At 43.6% G+C, this 18,752-nt stretch overlaps 1 protein-coding gene across 11 annotated transcripts in view; it reads right to left on the bottom strand.

The window, feature by feature from the left end:
* The window catches only part of R3HDM2 (R3H domain containing 2), a 162,579-nt gene that overhangs the window by 107,237 nt on the left and 36,590 nt on the right, over positions 1-18,752 (bottom strand). The window contains exon 3 of one of the 11 annotated variants that reach the window (XM_073663326.1): positions 12,953-13,047. The exons of the other annotated variants lie outside the window; for them this stretch is intronic. The gene's annotated coding sequence lies outside the window, so the exon portion shown is untranslated. The remainder of the gene's footprint in view (positions 1-12,952; positions 13,048-18,752) is intronic. 11 annotated transcript variants of the gene reach the window in all.

The raw sequence follows: 18,752 nt of genomic DNA, 5'->3' as shown, positions 1-18,752 counted from the left end.
CCGATTACAAGAACTTAGCACCTTTCCACACAATATGTAATGACTATTAGAATCGGTGGGGGTCCAATTATGTTCTACACTGTACATTATCCCTATCGAGGACCGTGTGGACCACACTGCTACCACTGTGACAGAAATCCTAGGTATATATTCCCTGGAGTGAGACTGGCGAGGAGGTTTTGATAAGCAGGTGGTTGTGGGGGGTGTAAAGCAGGAGGGGGTATGAGAAGGCTGCTAACAGTTGTTCGTGTCTTTTTTGGCCTAATTAAAAATAAAACAGAAGCCAGACAAGGACTCCGCACATGGCAGGAGATTGAAGAGAGATGTGCTGGAGGAGCAGGCAAAAGCAGCAAATAAGTCGGGAAAAAAAGAGGAGGCAACGGCCTACAGTTCCCAGTGCAGTTGTGCCAGAAGTCAAAGCACCTCTGTTTTAGCGTAACCAATTTAGAAGAATACGTATTACTGATCTGCATTGAGTGGAGATGTGCACTCCTCACCAGATAATTCTCCAAAAAGAGTCAAGAATGTGGATTTGGAGAGTCTAAAAATGCAGATTAATGGCCAGTTTTGGGGCACAAAATCATTGCCTAAATCAAGCTCCAAAGAATGCGCTGCTTTGATAAACTTAGCGCTTCTTATGACTGGGAAGTCCATGTTTACACCATCTACCCTTCAGTAGTAAATTGGTAAATGTGGCCCCCTGTATTCACACCATCATAACAATCCCCCACCCCCAGAAGTCACCCTATAGACAGATTAGCTATATACCCCCCATCCTATATCTGCACATGTAGGGCTTGTGCTCTGAGGACAATGCCCAACATATCACCTTGACCTAGCCCTGAGAGCAGTAATAACCTTACATACACATATGTACATGTTCAGACAATCAGGCGGCACACCGGGTGAGAAAAAGGTGACAAAATGCTGAATTCACAAGAGGAACATGGTGTTGTAGGGACAGACTGTCAGAGATTGGCAGTAGACCATGTGAGCATCTGATGGTGGGAATCCCCTGTTATGCCAAAGGCACATCAGTGACGCCATCCACTAAATGAATGGAGGGAGGGGTGAATGAATGACAAAAATAATTAACAGTCACTTCCGTTAACCTGCATCCAGCTCCTTCTGCACTAAGCATTGCCCCACAATACGTATCATTATCGTACATTGCAGAATACCCCCGTTAGAACTGTAGGAAATGTGGCTAGCTGCTGGTAGTCGTCTGATAAAACCTTTAATTCTATCATTAAAACAAAGCATGGAGCAAAAATGCTTAAGTGAATAAGCAATGGCAACCAAGATACCCTGGGAGCGACTCCCTCCTCCGTGCATTCAGCAGCAGGGCGAGAGCCATCGAATGGCCTCTTCTGTACTGACAGAGTTTATGAATGGGATAAAACAATCACTAAACATGACGGCACGGACCGACGACCACAGCATACAAATCAGTCACACTCACCGTAGGGTGGGTGGGGGGGATATGACGAAAATCAGCTATTCCACCCTATGGAGGAGATCATCTTTGTGAGGCGGAGGAGCAGATTGATTTCAGCAATGATTCGGAAGCTGGATTATTTTCTCCCAAAATGCCTCAGATGACACCCCCTCCCTTCTCTCTTTCGCTCTCCTTGTGAATGGAGTGCTATGGACTCTGGCTGCCTTTCCTTTGCCAAGATAATTGCTCTGACAAGCTGCTCTGAAGCAGGGCAGAGCCCAGCTGTTCCCATCCGCTGTCACACTGAGAGTTCTGCCAATAGTCGCGCACACAGCCACCCACACACGCTCGCTCTCCCTCTCATTCAAAACACTCTTTAATGGAACAACCTCCGCAGCTGCTTAAAGACCAAGAGTACCTTGCAGAAGACTGGAAAAACAGAACACTGTGGGCTGGAAACCCTGAAATGACCACGGCCATCATACAAAATGAATAGCAACAAAACAAAGCTCACATATAAGACGGGTTACCAGCCCCAGCAATGCACAAGCCTTCACAGTTAAAGGACTCACTGGAGGTACAACTGCCAATGATATCCTATATGGATTACATCCACGTTTAACAGGGTTGTCCCAAAAGTAAATATTAGATTTATTGTACAGACCCTGAAAACTTAATATTTACACGCATTAATGAACTTGTTCATTGAAAAGTTATTACACAATGTGAGGCCACCTGGTGTTATGTGTGCATGAGCGTGCACAGTCACCTACTGAGCCGAGTGCTGCTGGACACACATTCCATCCTCCTTTCCCATGATACACTCCGCAACATTGTAACTGCAACCCGAAGAGCGAAAAGTCGTGGAATTATGGAAACCACAGGATGGATAGACATGTTATTAATGGTTGTCAGAGTAATGTTCTGCCATGCTGAATGCACTTGGACATGTAATTCATCAAGATCAACTGCTGGCAGCTCTCTTTGCCATTGCCAACCAATAACATTGCAGAAGTGATTGATGGAAGACAAGTCCAGAGACGCTGCAAATCATGGTAGCATGTTTGGGCCATGTAGGCTGCTTACAGGAACACATACGTGTCAAACTCCGGCCAGTGGGCCAAATCTGGCCTGCAGGATGGTTTTATTTGGCCCACGACACTAAAAGGGGTGGCGCCCTATGTGGGGCCATTTTTCTGTATGGAGGACTATGTGGGGCCCATTATACTGTATGGAGGACTATGTGTGGGAGTCCATTATTCTGTATGGATATGACATGTTCAAGTTTAGCTGAGAAAAATTTTACGGTCTTTGTCTATAGTCCCAGCAGTCTCCACCTTTTTTGAGGTTATGAAAGATGAGATCAGGAGATTACCTGTCAACAATTTTTCCCATCAAAATCTAACCACCATGGCGAAACGTGCCCTCCTTAGCCTACAGAAAAACCAGGAATTTTTAATTAAGGAGGCAGACAAAGGGGGGGGGGGGGGGGGGTATAGTCCTGTGGTGCAGAAGTATGTATACTGATGAGGTACACAGGCAGCTCAACAACAGATTCTACTTCAGGCTCCCTTCGGATCAGACCCAGGTTTTCTCAGCTAAACCTGACCGTTTGATCTTGTGGGCTTTTTCCATGGGAATCATTAATAAACAGGAGAAGGAATTTATGATCGTGAAGAAACCCATAATACCTACGTTTTATGTCTTGCCCAAAGTCAACAAAAACCTGGAGTGCCTATCGTATCGGGCATAGGGAGCATTTGTGAAAAAGCATGTGTTTATATAGACTTTTTCTTGCAGCCACTTGTCATCTGCTTGCCCTCTTATCTTAGAGATTTGTCTCATCTGATACAGATTCTCAACTCTTTACATTTGCCTGACCAGTTCCAGCTTCTAACTATTGACGTTGAATCGGAAGCACTTAAGACACATTGACCATACTCATGCAAGGGGTACATGCATGCGCCCTTCCACCAACCCAGGAATAGGTTGGCAAAGGAGGGCACACACCGTGCACCAATAGCAGTCCCAGAAACTTGCCGGTAAAATATGTGATCGAACACAAAGTAATTCTGGGTCAGAACAAAATTCAAAAGGTCCACAATGAAAGAATCATGTAAGTGATTACCTCCACTCATGGCATCCAGAAAATGCAGGACTTCTGTTATGCCATCCTTATGGGCTATGTTCGAGTAGAACGATTTCATATATGTTGCATCTGCTCTGTTTTGCCATCATGTGGTGGCCTTTTGTATACCTGTGTGGTTTTGTTTGTGGTCTTGTTTGTTTGTTTGTCTGTTGTTTTTGTCTTTTGCTTGTCATGTAATGTCTGTTTTGTCTTATGGGGCCACATATCCATGCACACATGGTGGGATACAGTCTCCTTTTGGACTATGTACTACTGCTCCTCTGACCTGGCCTTCTTTCCATCTTATCAGCGCTTTCATGCAACTAGCACGTTACTTCTTTTTTTACCGGTAGCTCTGTAGCGGACGCGCTACGTCCGGTTTTTACGTTCCACCACCTGATGGAAAGCAAGCTTCCCTACTATTGCGGTCGCGCGATGGGGACGTCTTCTACTGTGTCCTATGACCATATGATGGGGGCGTTTCTTTCCAACCGGATACGACGTACCCCCAGTACCGGTTGCGTTCCACAGCGCGACTCAGGTGGACACCATCTGAAACAGGAAGCGGCCGTCTGGAGTTCTATGGTGATGCAGTAATCAGGTGAGACCATGGATTCTCACCTGGAAAGGGTCACAACAAATTGGACCCTGCATTTATAAACATATGTGCCCACTGACAACTTACCTCTGACGAAGCTGCGGTCTAGCAGCGTAATGCGTAGGGTCTTCAGTGCCGGCAGGTAACTATCCCAACTCATTCCCTTAATACATCCATGCTCATGATCGGATCATCCAGGGAGACTTGGTTCATCATTTATACTTCTGCATGTCATGTCACTCATGATTTGGGTTACATGGTAGGTTTGATAATAATGTTGTGTACTGTGGGATATGACAAATGATGTCAAACATACCTGCGGCTTAAAGGGGATTTATTGCCTTGGGTTACCATATTTGATACCCCCCCTCCGTTATGTGTAGTGCAATGTCTTGCCTACTTTTAAATGTTTTTATCATTTTTGGTTGTCAATGGTCATTTGTAAAATTTTAATAAAGATTTTGTTATATTTTTCTTACATTGGGTGTGCACAGTTTCTATATCCTGAGTCTTGTTCTTCTAAACTATAGAGTATGTCTGAATAAGAAACATACCAAAAATACATGGTGTTAAGAAACGTAAAAAAAAAATCACTACAAGAGACAACTGGGCCAAATTAATGATCCTATGCACCATTTAGACTTTAGCCCAGATAATCTAAAAATGCACCATATTTATCACTGTGGCTCCCACAGAAGGATAAATCTGGAGCATCTTTAGCCACTTTGGGCGGTTCATTATTGCACTTTAGTCAGTCTTTTGGCATGAATACTGCACGGTGGCGCAGTGGTTAGCACTGCAGCCTTGCAGCGCTGGGGTCCTGGGTTCAAATCCCACCAAGGACAACATCTGCAAGGAGTTTGTATGTTCTCCCTGTGTTTGTGTGGGTTTCCTCTGGGTTCTCCGGTTTCCTCTCACACTCCAAAGACATACTGATAGGGAATCTAGATTGTGAGCCCCGATGGGGATAGCGACGATAATGTATGCAAAGCGCTGCGGAATATGTTAGCGCTATATAAAAATAAAGATTATTATTATTATTATTATAAACAGTGACTTTATTTTAAACAAATTCAAACAATTTGCGTATTTAATAGTTTTGTTTTCTGATTTTTTACGTCTATATGGCTTTACAAAATGCTTGACTGATTCGTCAAATGTGACTTTTTAAAAAAAAAAAAAAAAAAGTCACAAAATTTGGCACAAATGTATTCCACCATTAAAACCATTCATTTTACCATATTGTGTGCTGAGAAATGGGAAAAAAAATTTAAGTGAGGTGCAATTGCGGAAAAAAAATGCAATTCTATCACGGTTTTCAGTTTTGTTTTCACGGCATTAAATCTGTGGTAAAAATAACCTGCCAACATGATTCTCCAAGTCAGTGCATTACATGATCATGCTTTTTTTGCTATTTCAGTGGCTTAAAGTGGTTATCTGGGCATAAGCATTTAAAAGGAACATGTTAACAGAAAAAACACCTGCAGATTAATAGAGTTACTAATCCGCCCGGCGCCTGCAGTTAGCCGAACACTGTGAGGAGAAAATTAACTTTATTCCCCCTGCAGTGTTCCGATTTCAGTCATGGGTGCGGTGCCGGTGCTGATTCTGTCACTGCTCTGAGTATACAGAGTGGCGGCTATAACTGCGCCCCCAGCACTAACTGACAGCCGGCCTCGATGCAGAGCCAGTGTCAGGGTTGCGGTTACAGCTGTTGTTCTGTATACGCAGAGCAGTGACTGAATCAGCACCAGCACCGCACCCGTGACTGAAATCGGAACACTGCAGGGGGAATAAAGTTAATTTTCTCCCCACAGTGTTCGGCTAACTGCAGGCGCCGGGCAGGTTAGTAACGCTGTTAATCAGCAGATTAACCCCATAGCTGCAGGTTAATAGCGTTTTTTTCTGGTGTCATGTTCCCTTTAATGACATCTACAGGATAGGTCATCAATAGCAGATCAGTGGGAGTCCATCTCCCAGCGTCCCCACTAATGAGCATTTTATTTTTTTCTTTAGAGGCTGTCCTGCAGTAGCCGGCACCAGCCACCACGCTTGAATGGAGCAAAGTATACCATAATATTATGTCAAAGGGCATGAAGGGGTTAAACACAATATATGGGTAAAACACTACATACAACAATTTGCCACCAAAAACTTGATGCATTTTCCAATAAAACGTGAAGCACACTCTGTACTAAATCCCAAAATGAAAGATGAATCATTCCCATTTACATTTCTTCCTTCAGTCACTCCGTATTCAGTTAGTGAATGTTTGCTCAGATGGAATAGTAAAGGCTGCAGCCCCTTAGCGGCCACTGACTAGCTGCAGCAGTCATGTGACAGCACAATGTCATGTGACCTGCTGACGGTAGCAATGCCGTAATTGCAGATATAGTGTTGTTGAGGGAAGAGAGTATTGATTGTTTTAATTTTATGGGACACTAAAATGGGGTGTTGTGGGTCATCCGGGTTGCTCCACGTGCTGGCATGATAGCACAGCACCAGGGGTCGCCATTAGTGATGAGCGAGTATGTTCTGTTAACCCTTTCGCCGAGTATGCTCGGGCCGAGCTTCGAGTATTTACAGCTGCTCGGTGATATGGTTGAATCGCTCCCGTGTGCATGATTTGCGACTGTTTGACAGTTTTAATACATGTGAGGAATGTCTATTTCTTACACATTCCTCACATGTAATAAAGCTGTCAAACAGTCGCAAATCATGCACACGGGAGCGATTCAACCATATCACCGAGCAGCTGTAACTACTCGGTGCTCGCCCGAGCATATTCGCCGAAAGGGTTAACAGAACATACTCGCTCATCACTAGTCGCCACACAATGCTACACCTAACAGGTTAGGGGCCCACCAAGTCTTGCACTGACTTAGGCAGTGATTAAAGTGTTACGTTTTGAAAATGTAGCTTAGTCGCAGAAGATTAATGTATAATATTCGGGATTGCAGTCCTTGTCTTTTTTTTCTAAAGTTATGGTATAGGTGTATATTCTATCTCCTGTACACGAATTTGTGTTTTTTTAACAAAAACAGTTATGAAAAAACAGTTATGCCAATGACCGGCTATTTCTTCATAGCAGTGTCAGCAACGCATGGAGAGCAACCAGTGGCCGTCATATTAGAGTAAATGCACTTGTGCTCTACCAGTAAATTTAACATTGCAAAGGGCTAAATCCATGCTGAAAATCTGCAGCATAAACTGGATGTTAAATCTGCAGCGCCAATCAATTTACGCTGTGGGCATTTCTTTATAGAATCTCATCCACCACACCAGTGCTGTGATACACAGAGCATCTCTGTCCAGATAATCTGGAAGGAAAATCTGCAGCAAATGCGCCATGAACGCATGTTCCCATGGACAGATCTACTGCACAGCTAAACCTTTGCATTGACAGGACATGCAGAGGATTTAAAATCAGCATCATGGGTCAATTTACACTTTGGATTTTCTCTACAAAGTGGGAATGAAATGCTGCCACTAATGTGCAGATTATTTTGGACACCATGCTCGTACTCACAATTCAAAAATGTATTCTTCCTGGAGAGTGCACCCTCAAGGCGGCCGTCCAATCAGAAGATATAATCAATATGGGATTGGTGGGGGTCCGATCAGCTCTTATAAACTCTGGTGCCTGGATGTAAACACATTGAATGGAGGGGTAACCCACGGCTCCATCCAAAGTGTGGTGGCCAATGTGCACCACAACGTCGTTTATATATGGCTGCCTCCAAAGCTTATGACTGCTGATTGGCGGAGGTGCTGTGTATTCGCCCACACTGATCCCATAATAATGGCCTATTCTGACGAGAGGTCATCAATATCTTCCAACTGGAGAACCTAAGGAAATTAACCTGTCAACATCAGCTCTAGAAAGGTGATTAAAACCTACACATGGCACTAGATGGCCGATTCAGGGCATCTCCGGGGCCACAGTCCCCATTCTATGATCTATATGCCGTCCCAGTGTTAAGAACAGCAGATGCTAAAACTGAGTATCCACCCTGTGCCCAAAGGGAAAAATCCATGCTTCTTTAGATCCTGATGTAGAACAGGAAAAACTAAACAATTGTTCTATTATTTACTGCAGATGGACGCCTTCCCAGAATCCCCGGCTACGATACAAGCCAGAGCCCCCATTGCAGGACATGAACCAAATCTGTCAAGGGCTGGAGGCGAGCACGTGGACCCTAATAAGAATGGAAAATTATCAATCCTCTGTGCTCTGAACCATGATAAATAATTCAAAAGAAAAAAAAATCTCTGTAGGAATAGAGAAAAGCCTAAGAATAGCAAAAGGGATTCAGCCTGAGGAAGGTGGGTCCCAGAAGAGGATTTTGGGGTGACTGAAAAGCCTTGTGATTTTTCCAAGGGTATCTAAAAAGCTCAGTGTTCAGCCATCATACATCACCATGGTTACAGGCTGAGAGAGAATCTCAGGGATCGAAGAGGAGCCTAGGTAAAGGAGCGAAACAAGACACATGCAAAATGACAGGAATAACAGCTTCCAGGACGACAGACACTTCTGCAGATTCTTCACCTTCTCCCTTTCTTTCTTATTTTTAGCTCTAACCCAGCACCCATCACCTCGCCAGGCTGCTGCCGCCTTCTGATTAACAACCTAAATTCCCGTGTCTGCTCTTCTCCAAAGCCTCCGGAGAAAAATTAAATATTCTATCACTTATCTATAAAAGGAAACCACCCCCTTGTCCTCGTGACTTGCCACGCTCTCCATCTCTTACTCCTGGATCATAGGATTCACTTCATCTGCCATGTTCCAATTCTCCTGGCCCTCAACCGCAGGCACAAGACGGCGTCTCAGGAATGTGCCATTATTACAGGAATATATCACACCCCAAAATAAATGGCTCCAAAGGAAAATATAAAAGAAAATACATTATCACACAAGCAACAGCCGAGATGTATTCACCCAAATTCACAGCCGGTGATTGCTGGGAGAGAGAACAATACAACAGGTAGATTTAACCGCTTTATGGCCAGATCACTATAAATTTTCAGACGCATCATGTAATTTAGAGCCCGTAAGAATGAATGTGGTGCACAAATGATCGAGAACATGGATTTGGAACATGATGCAATGAAAGGGCCGTGAGATAAAACCAAGAGAGAAACACATTCAAAGGATGTACTTTAGGCACAAACAACAGAATTGTACATAGGAAGATGTGCTGATGACTAATAGGGGGAATACCGCAGCACAAATTACCTTCTATCGATAGCTATAGCTGGATAACTATTATATTTGGGAGTAAGGCAGCAGACAACTACCCTCAACATTTCCAAACGGTCATGATTAAGGAAGGAGTTTAAAAAGAAAAAAAAGTCTACTTTTTTCATCAAGAACCTCAGCACTCTTTGTCAATGGACTGTGCATTGTCATCACCATGCATAATCTTCTCCAATCCTAAAGAGCTCCCGTAAAGCAATGGACTAGTGCGACAGCGCCCCAGATTTCCAGTTGGGCAAAGAACCACATACGGTCAGAACACAACAGTAGATGACAGCGCTGATGCTTCCCATTAGCACAGTCTATGTGAATGGAGCAGTCAGGCCCAATTGGAAACCATCGCACTCACCAGCATCTGCCCAATTCTTTATTCTGAAGGAGGGATAGAAGCTGCAAGGGAATAAAATGGAACTTTTTTTTTTTTTTTTTTTTCCGTTTTAGCTCTGGCCGCCCATACACACCATCCAATTGCTTGTGTGCTACTTCTAATGGGATATGGAGAAAAAACTGCTGCCAGAAAAGCCAGTCTTATCTCTTAAGATCAGGTATACTGAAATCAAATACATCCCATCTGCTCTCCTCAAAGATTCTGTCATGTTCTGACTTGGAATACATTTTCATTTTGCCAACATATGCCTACTAGAACACGTTTGATATGAGTTTTGTAAATCCAGGTTGCTGCTGTCTTCACGAAATCGTGTATTAGCACTGCTTCATTGCTGTACCGATTTCCCCTTTAGCAGCCAATAAAGATATCCTTTTGTTTCTGCTGATAAACAGTGGCGAGTATGTGATTTCCTCTGAGAAATACATGCTGGATGTATGTTGTGTATCCAAGATGTTACAATCATCACTAGCTCTCACGTATCAGCACAGCTTCATTCCTGAAATGATTTTACCTCCTACAGCCCATGCGGTATTTTTTATTTTACTCACTTATATAGCGCCATTAATTCAACAGCGTTTTAAAGACATTATCATCACTAGTATCTCCTCTTTTGTGCTCCTGAGGAATAAGTAATTTCTTATCCATTCCCTGCAGAGCCTGCTATGGGTGTTCTCTTCTCTACAGTCAAAGGCTTTTGAATCTGATTTGACACATTGGGTCATAAAAATTAAACTAAGTAAGGGTCATGGTCATACTCCACAGATGTGCATGTAGTGTGTAGTCTAACGTGCTGCCAGCGCTCTCAGCCCCAGCTGTCAGTGAGGGAGAACGTGGTCAGACCCGATGCCTGTTAGAATTAGAAGAGGTAGATCTGGCAGACTATTCTTGTTTATACCAAAATTACCTGCTTTCCTATTTTTCCTTTAGCGTCTTCCAAGGCTGGTTAGCTCCGCTATACTGACTGACCCAGTTCTAGCATACAGATTACACTCCAACGTATGATAATTGCAAAGCTCTTAAAATAGTTCGGCTGCTATTTCACTAGTTTACATCTCCAAGCTTTTTAGACATCAGCTCAGCATGGATTCACAAATTTAGAATCAAGGTGAAGAAAAGGACAAGAAACACATTTTCTGGGGGGAAAAAAAAGGTGTTCAGCTGTTTTCAGTCTTTGCAGTTGTTATTTCATAGGAAATGTTCTGAAAAGAAAGACTAGTTACCAGGTCAAAGGTGGCCGTTTTTTGCCCTTATTTCATCCCCAGTGCTCCAGTTTAATGCAATTTTTAATCTTAGGGCTTGTTCACACACTGCGTTTTGGCTGCAGGATTTTTTTTTTGGGTGGGGGGTTTCAAGGGTAAAATATGCTGCACTTTACAGTACCAGCACAGTGATGAGATTGTTGAAGTCTCACGCTGATTATTTTTTCCTTGCAGATGAGCCAGTGTTCTTTCATATTGGAAGCATGTCCGTTCAGCATTTTTGCAACATTTTTCACTCATTGTAAGGGAAAAAAATAAAAATAAAAAGGTGCCTATTTTATGCAGTGTGCAGAAAAATCTACTGCAAATACTTAAACCGTGCGCACACGCCAAAGAGATATGGGCCTTTTTCTTTAGTGTCAATTTTTATGGTCTTCACCAATGGGGCGTGACTAATAGAGTAATCCTGCAGAGGAGCCTAAAGACACGCCCCCAGATAATCATGTGAGCCACACCCCCTTTGTAAAGGCCATAAAAATTAGTACTAAATTAAATGCCCGTATCTCTGGAAACATATTGAAGAAATAAAAGAAAACTCAAGAAAGCCACAGGAACAACATGAAAGCAAAAACTGGACACTTGACCAGGAGACCGGTCCTTTATAATGGACTGTCTCATAAAACCCCAAGCAAACAGCCGACTATGCAGAGGAAAGCTATAGCCTGGCAGGTATTTCCCACAGGGTTATTGGATTATTGCGGTTATGCAGATGAATGACTGTCCATAATATTTAAATGTCTTCAGTCTGCCAGAACGGGAGCTTTGCCTGCTCATAGAGGGGAGTCCAAAGTAGAAGATCCCCCTCTATGACGTCATTATGCCCTAATAGGACATATGGATAAGGGATATTCTTTAGGACAATGCAGAAGTAGTAGACAGGCCTAAGCGGATGACTTGGGTTTTTCCCCTCATTATTGTCAACTGGTCATGTAGGGTGGAGGTGTGTGTGTGTGTGTGTGTGTGTGTGTGTGTGTGTGTGTGTGTGTGTGTGTGTGTGTGTGTGTGTGTGTGTGTGTGTGTACTCAAACTGTAATAAGACGTTTAATTGGAACGAGTCAACAGAATCCCCCTCAAACCATTTATACATGCATGTAAAATACCTTTACATGTCCAGTCCATTCCTCTGTTATGAGAAATCAGCATTTGAATTGATAGAATAATGAGGCTAAGAGCTAATGCAGATCTGAAGCCTCTGTCACTCCAGCTCTATACCCACCCAGCGCTGCCTCCTGCTGCTTGACTTACAGTCTCTAAGCAAAGGAGCAGTCAGTCAAGCAGCTCTGGGCAGGGAATAGAGCTGGAGTGACAGAGGCTTCAGATCTCCATCATCATGTAATGGAGGAACAGGCTGGCCATGTAAAGGCATTGCTGAACATGTTATATAGGTTATCAATATCAGATTTGTCGGGGTCTGACATCTTTCACTCCCACCCATCAGCTGTCCCCAGGTCTAGCCAGATAAAAATAAAAGTACCGCTCCTCGCACTGTTCAGTGGCCACTGTCAGGTACAGCAGATCAGCTTCTAAGTGGTGTGATGGAGTGGCGATTCTCTGTTCCATGTAATGTTTACATTCGGCTGCTGCCTGAGGTGCTGATCGGTGGAGGTACCGGTTATCGGACCCTCACCTATCTGATTTTGATCACCCCTCCTGCGGATAGGTCACCAGTATCAAAGTGTTGTAAAATTCTTTAAGTGTCTCTACCAGAACTACACCAACTGGATCGACATGGATCTACTGAACTGGCTCGGCATCATTATAGATCCACAGCCCTGAGCTCATAACCGCTGAGATTTTATTTGACATTATAAATCACAAATATTTCCCAGTAAATAAGTGAAGTACATCACTGTATAAGCATATATCACCCATAGCATGGCTTACCTATGTATAAGAAAACCAACCCAATGTAGGTCCGCACCCGCTAAGAGATTGTCCCAGTGATCTGCAGGATTTTTAGGGAACAGGGTCTCCCAAGTCTGTAATGTGAAAACATTCAAATGTATTTTCTTTATGCTTACATGCTATGGATAGCCTCAAATATTCATATAATATCTAAAAAAAAAAACACACAAAATAAAAAAATAAAAATCAGGCTGCAGCATTAGTAATCACTAAAACAAATGACAACTTCATTCAAAGTTTCCACACAAAAGGCAGTAATTACCGGGCTGATGGGTAATCACTACCTGTAATGTTCTACATAACAAAAGAAAAATCATAAAAATCACAGCTCAACCAGATTCCCAAAATGCTCCTCTTAATAACAGACACTAATCTGCATGTAGTTAATTCAATTGGGTTTATCCATTTGTGGCCAAGTATTCTATGGGTTCCCAATAGAAATAAATGAAGAGAGCCACATGTCCATTTATTCTTAATCAGAGTGCCGAAGACAAGCCAATACTCCTCGGCTATCTCCAGCAGTGCCATGTACAAGGAATGGAGCGAAAGTGTGCATGATTGATCCAATTGCTAGGGAATAACATCCAAACTTGGTACAACCCCCATAAAGCAGATTTGTCACCAGATTTAACAATGCAAACTGTACATGTCACCTAAGGGAAGATTTGCACGATAATCAGGTAGTGCAAACAGGGTGCCCATCACTAAAATGCTCGTTGGTTGGATGAAATGATCTTTTGACTTACTCAAGGGATCATCGTTCTCCGCAGCACATCGTCCTATGTAAATGGGACATGCATTTGTGCACTGAATGATCTATTACTGATCAGGGTGATTGACTTATTTGAACAGACTATAGCAACGACCAGATATTGGTGGTTGTTTAACACTGCCGCTCAGCTGGTGTAAATCCCACACAAATGGATCTCTTGGACTGGATAAGAATTTTATATTTACTTTGGAAATCCATGTCAGAACGGCGGTGTAATCCTTTATGAAAGCTTAAAAGGGAACCTGACCAGGCTATATGTATCAGACACAGGCCATGTGATCTAGGTAATGTATATTTGACTCTGAAATGATTCGGTGGATCAGAGAAAGACCCACTTTAAAAGCTGACGGGGACCAAGCCGTAAGGGAGACCAATCGAAAAGACACCACAAAAAAAAAAAAAAAATAGAAAAGTCTGAAAACAACAAAAACAAGTTTAAAGGGAATCTGTCACCCCCTGGGAGATTATCAGACCTCTACTATGGGCATACAGGCTATAGAAAAGTAAATCTATACATACCTGTATGGCCTATAGTAGAGGTTTGATTGCAGAGAAATGTGTTTTTATCATCCCCGGTTTTGCACAGGCTTGACGTCCCCTGGACGCCAAGAAATCCCCGCCTGTTTGTTTAGTTAGCATATTGCCCTGCTCCCCTGCACGTCACAGGGCCCGGTGAAGTGCACTGTTCTCCCTCAGGTCCCATGCATGAGCAAAGCGCCGCTTACAGAGCGCGCTTTGTTCCTTCCAGGCCTAGTTTGTCTGTGCACTGCGCCGCAGGGTTCTATTGCGCAGCCGCCGGGGAGTCACTGTGAAGTCATCACTGCAACACCCTGGGACCTGCGCAATACAACCCTGCAGCGCAGTGCCCAGACAAACTAGGCCGGGAGGGAACAAAGCGCGCTCTGTGTGAGCGGCGCTTTGCGCATACGCGGGAGCACTGCACATCACAGGGCCCTGTGACGTGCAGGGGAGGGGGCAATATGCTAACTAAACAGATAGGCGGGGATTTCTGGGATTACTAAGAAGATAGGCAGGGAATTCTGGGATTACTAAGAAGATAGGCGGGGATTTCTTGGCGTCCGGGGGACACCATGCCTGTGCAAAACAGAGTTGATAAAAACACATTTCTCTGCAATCAAACCTCTACTATGGGCCATACAGGTAAGTACAGATTTATTTTTCTATAACCTATATGACCATAGTAGAGGTCTGATATCTCCCAGGGGGTGACAGATTCCCTTTAAGTTGTACATAAAATTTTGCACCAGTTCATGCAGTTTTTCACCAGAATGGCCTTGCCAAACCTCCTTTATGAACCAGGCCCATCGTGCCTGTTATGTTCACACAGTCAGGAATCTCCAGAATTGCTGGTGAGAGTGGACAGTCATGAAACCGCACTAGATGTGCCTGGCTTAACTCAATACAAGTGAAGCTGAGTACGTCTAGTCAACATGTGACTTCATGTACATGAATGATGTGACCACATGCTCTCACTGGCAATACTGGAGAATCCTAACAGCGTGAGATACTGGAGAATCCTGACAATTCAAAAGTCGGCAGTCACACAGTCCAGTCAAGTAAGTGACACACAGCAAGAAACAAGCAATTTGTCCCTATTTTTTGCTGCGAAAGTAAAAACAAACATGGTCCACAAGAAAAAAAAACTCAACTGAGACAGATATAGCTTAAATTCAGTCTAAATCTCAAATTATCAGTAAACAGCTAGAAAATGTACACGGGAGCAGTGAGCATATTTGGCATTTAGTATATTTTGCATTATAAATGTCTCAGAATTTTATCTTCAAAAGCACACCGCTTCCCTACCTCCCAGCTTCCTGCTTGCCGGGGATGGCAGTGTGCTCCTGATGATTGATAGTTCAGGCCTGCAGCTTGGCTGAGCCACTGGCCCAAAATGTGGACTCTCCGAAGCTACCGAAAGGGGGCACCTTTGCCTCTACAGCAGAGGTCCCCAACCTTCCTGACCTTGAGAGCCACATTCAGATATGAAAGAGGGTCACGAGCCACATTTGGTTCAGAGAGGGTCGCAAGCCACATCCAGCTCCTGCCCCATTCACAGTAGTGACCCCCAGAGCCCCCATCACTGGTATGAATATAGCCAAAGCTTTTCCACTAAAATCACACCAAGGCAGTATGCCAAGCTCCAGTGTTTACTACCCCTTACCCCCATTCAGATTTGCTCTTCTGTGGAGGGCAACACAAGTCACCAACTAGAGATCTGCTCTTAATAGCCGTTTGCTACACCTGGTGCTAATGCACAAAGCTGGCAGACAGCCGCGAGCCACACATCACGGGCCCTGCGAGCCATATGTGACTCTCGAGCTACAGGTTAGGGACCCCTGCTCTACAGCACTGAAGAAAGCAGCATCAGGATTTATCCAGTGATCTGACCAGCTTCAGAGCAGTGCCTGCAAGCTGCATTTCAAACCGGTTGCGAGTGCGTGCTCCTTGCTTAGGAAACCTGCCACCTCTGAAACTGAAAAGGTGGCCAGTAACCTTGGCGACGTACTGTAAACTATAAAATTAAAAAATGCCTCAATTTTTAAGAAAAAATAGGGAACTTTTAAAAGCAGATAAATTTCAAAGATGCTACTTTTTGCTAATGGTTTGCAATTTTAACCAAGGCTGTGGAGTTTGTAAGCCAGACCACAGATTCCTCAATTTCCCTGACTCAGACTCCACAGCACTGCCTCACTACTGAGCGTGTACATAAAGTGCAGCACAGATGCATCTCCACTAAAAGCAGAGATCCTTCAAACAAGAATAGAACAGACATTTATAGGAAATTTCATAACTTTCCCAAATTCTTATGAAAACATTTACAGCACATCCTGCTTTGTACTACTGTACCCAATTTATTATATATTTTAGGAGTTGGTCCATTTTATACTGACTCCGACTTCACCAAAATGGACACAGACTAAGACTCCACAGCCGTGATTTTAACCATTTAATAAGAGAAGACAATCCTTTAATATAGAACCCCTTTAAACCTAATATCCTTCACAGGACAAGCAAAAAGTGAACCGAAGAAAAGCAAACTTAATATTTCCAATAGAACTGCACAAACCAGGTCTCTTCTTCGAGAAACCGATTCTTAGCTACTCAAATCCCTTCAAGAAGCTGCTGGCACGACAGGGCTAAATTTAGTAGGGAAGAGTTGGAAAGCAGAATTCTGCTTTCCTTTTTTTTTTATGTCATACAGCTACTATTAATCTGGATATTTTTCATATAGAAAATCTCACAAACTCGGAATACCCCAGCTCCAAAAATAGAAAGCATAAAGAGGGATCGTTTTCAAAAAATAACCACCATTATCTGTGCCCTTAATACAAAATGATATACGGTAGGTACGTCGGTGCTGGGGTGACAGCGTGTGTGCAAGGCGCTAACCTCCCGCCACAAATGGTAGAATTTTGGTTATATTACATCTCCGTCAGTGGCGGCCAGAGCTGAGCTTTTCTTCTGATTAAAAATAAAGAAATTACCGTAATCAGCATGAAAAAAAATAAAATAAAAAAAATACCAGACTAATGTTTTTTTTTGTCACCACACTTCCCAAAAAAGCAAAAAATAGTCAAACCTTTGTATGTACTCAAGCCAGAAAGACAGGTCACTTCTGAGATTTCAAGCAGAGAAAGCAGGTCATTCACAGACCCAAGACAGGTGGAGGGGCCGGGGAATCACAGACAGGGAGAAGACCCCATGTACAGTCCAACCCCTGTGCACCCAAATCTAATTAGCAGAAAACTCAAATGGTGATTAAAGAAAAACAAAGCAAATTTTTTCACCAAAAGTATCAATTTAATATGTATTACAGCATCATTACTGCGTCATTACTGCAATGTCTTTACTTTACTAAAGCGCATAGACAGGCTCTCTTTAAAAAAATGAAATGTCATGTTGAAGGTGTATGAACAGGTCCAACAAGCTTCATATTTTTGGAGAACTTTCTATTAATCAGAAATGTAAACCTTTATTCACAATGTCATAATTTTTATTTAGACTGGATTTAAGATTAATATGACAGCTCTGTTACGATCTTTTATGTTAAGAGCAAATTAAAACAGTCGTCCACCTCCAAAAAGAGAAAGGAATCTTTAGCTGTGTTCCGAATACCAGTACAAAGATGTAAGTATCATGTATGTAGTTCCGAAGCAGCATTTTCTAATTTATTTCCATTTACTTCTGTCAATTTTCAGTTGTCAACCTCCTGCTATCACTCAAAACATCTGCCACAGAGCGGATCGTAAGTCATGAGACACGGAGTCTTCATTAAACCACACTCCCTTAATCTCCTTCCTTAACATAAGGACAGAAATACTTTGTCACTTACACTGATTTGATTAACACATTTAATTTTAGCTACATAAGTGTAACTTGCATCCAGCACTCAAAATGGTGACTAGAATGTACCATCCCATATAAAAAGGTAATAAAAGAACCTTAGGGCCCATTTACACTGCACAATTATCATGAACGAGAGTTCATGTTTCACAGTAATCGTGCAGTCTAGAGCAGGGCTGCGGAGTCAGCAAGCCAAACCTCCGACTCCGCAGCCCTGCGGAGTCAGCAAGCCAAACCTCCGACTCCGCAGCCCTGCGGAGTCAGCAAGCCAAACCTCCGACTCCGCAGCCCTGCGGAGTCAGCAAGCCAAACCTCCGACTCCGCAGCCCTGCGGAGTCAGCAAGCCAAACCTCCGACTCCGCAGCCCTGCGGAGTCAGCAAGCCAAACCTCCGACTCCGCAGCCCTGCGGAGTCAGCAAGCCAAACCTCCGACTCCGCAGCCCTGCGGAGTCAGCAAGCCAAACCTCCGACTCCGCAGCCCTGCGGAGTCAGCAAGCCAAACCTCCGACTCCGCAGCCCTGCGGAGTCAGCAAGCCAAACCTCCGACTCCGCAGCCCTGCGGAGTCAGCAAGCCAAACCTCCGACTCCGCAGCCCTGCGGAGTCAGCAAGCCAAACCTCCGACTCCGCAGCAATGCGGAGTC

This window comes from Phyllobates terribilis, unplaced genomic scaffold (assembly GCF_046119375.1).
Source record: "Phyllobates terribilis strain yellow unplaced genomic scaffold, ASM4611937v1 Scaffold_2__4_contigs__length_985480577, whole genome shotgun sequence".
Taxonomy (NCBI): Eukaryota; Metazoa; Chordata; class Amphibia; order Anura; family Dendrobatidae; genus Phyllobates; species Phyllobates terribilis.
Note: the sequence above shows the minus strand (reverse complement) of the source record. Positions and strands in the feature narration are given on the sequence as shown.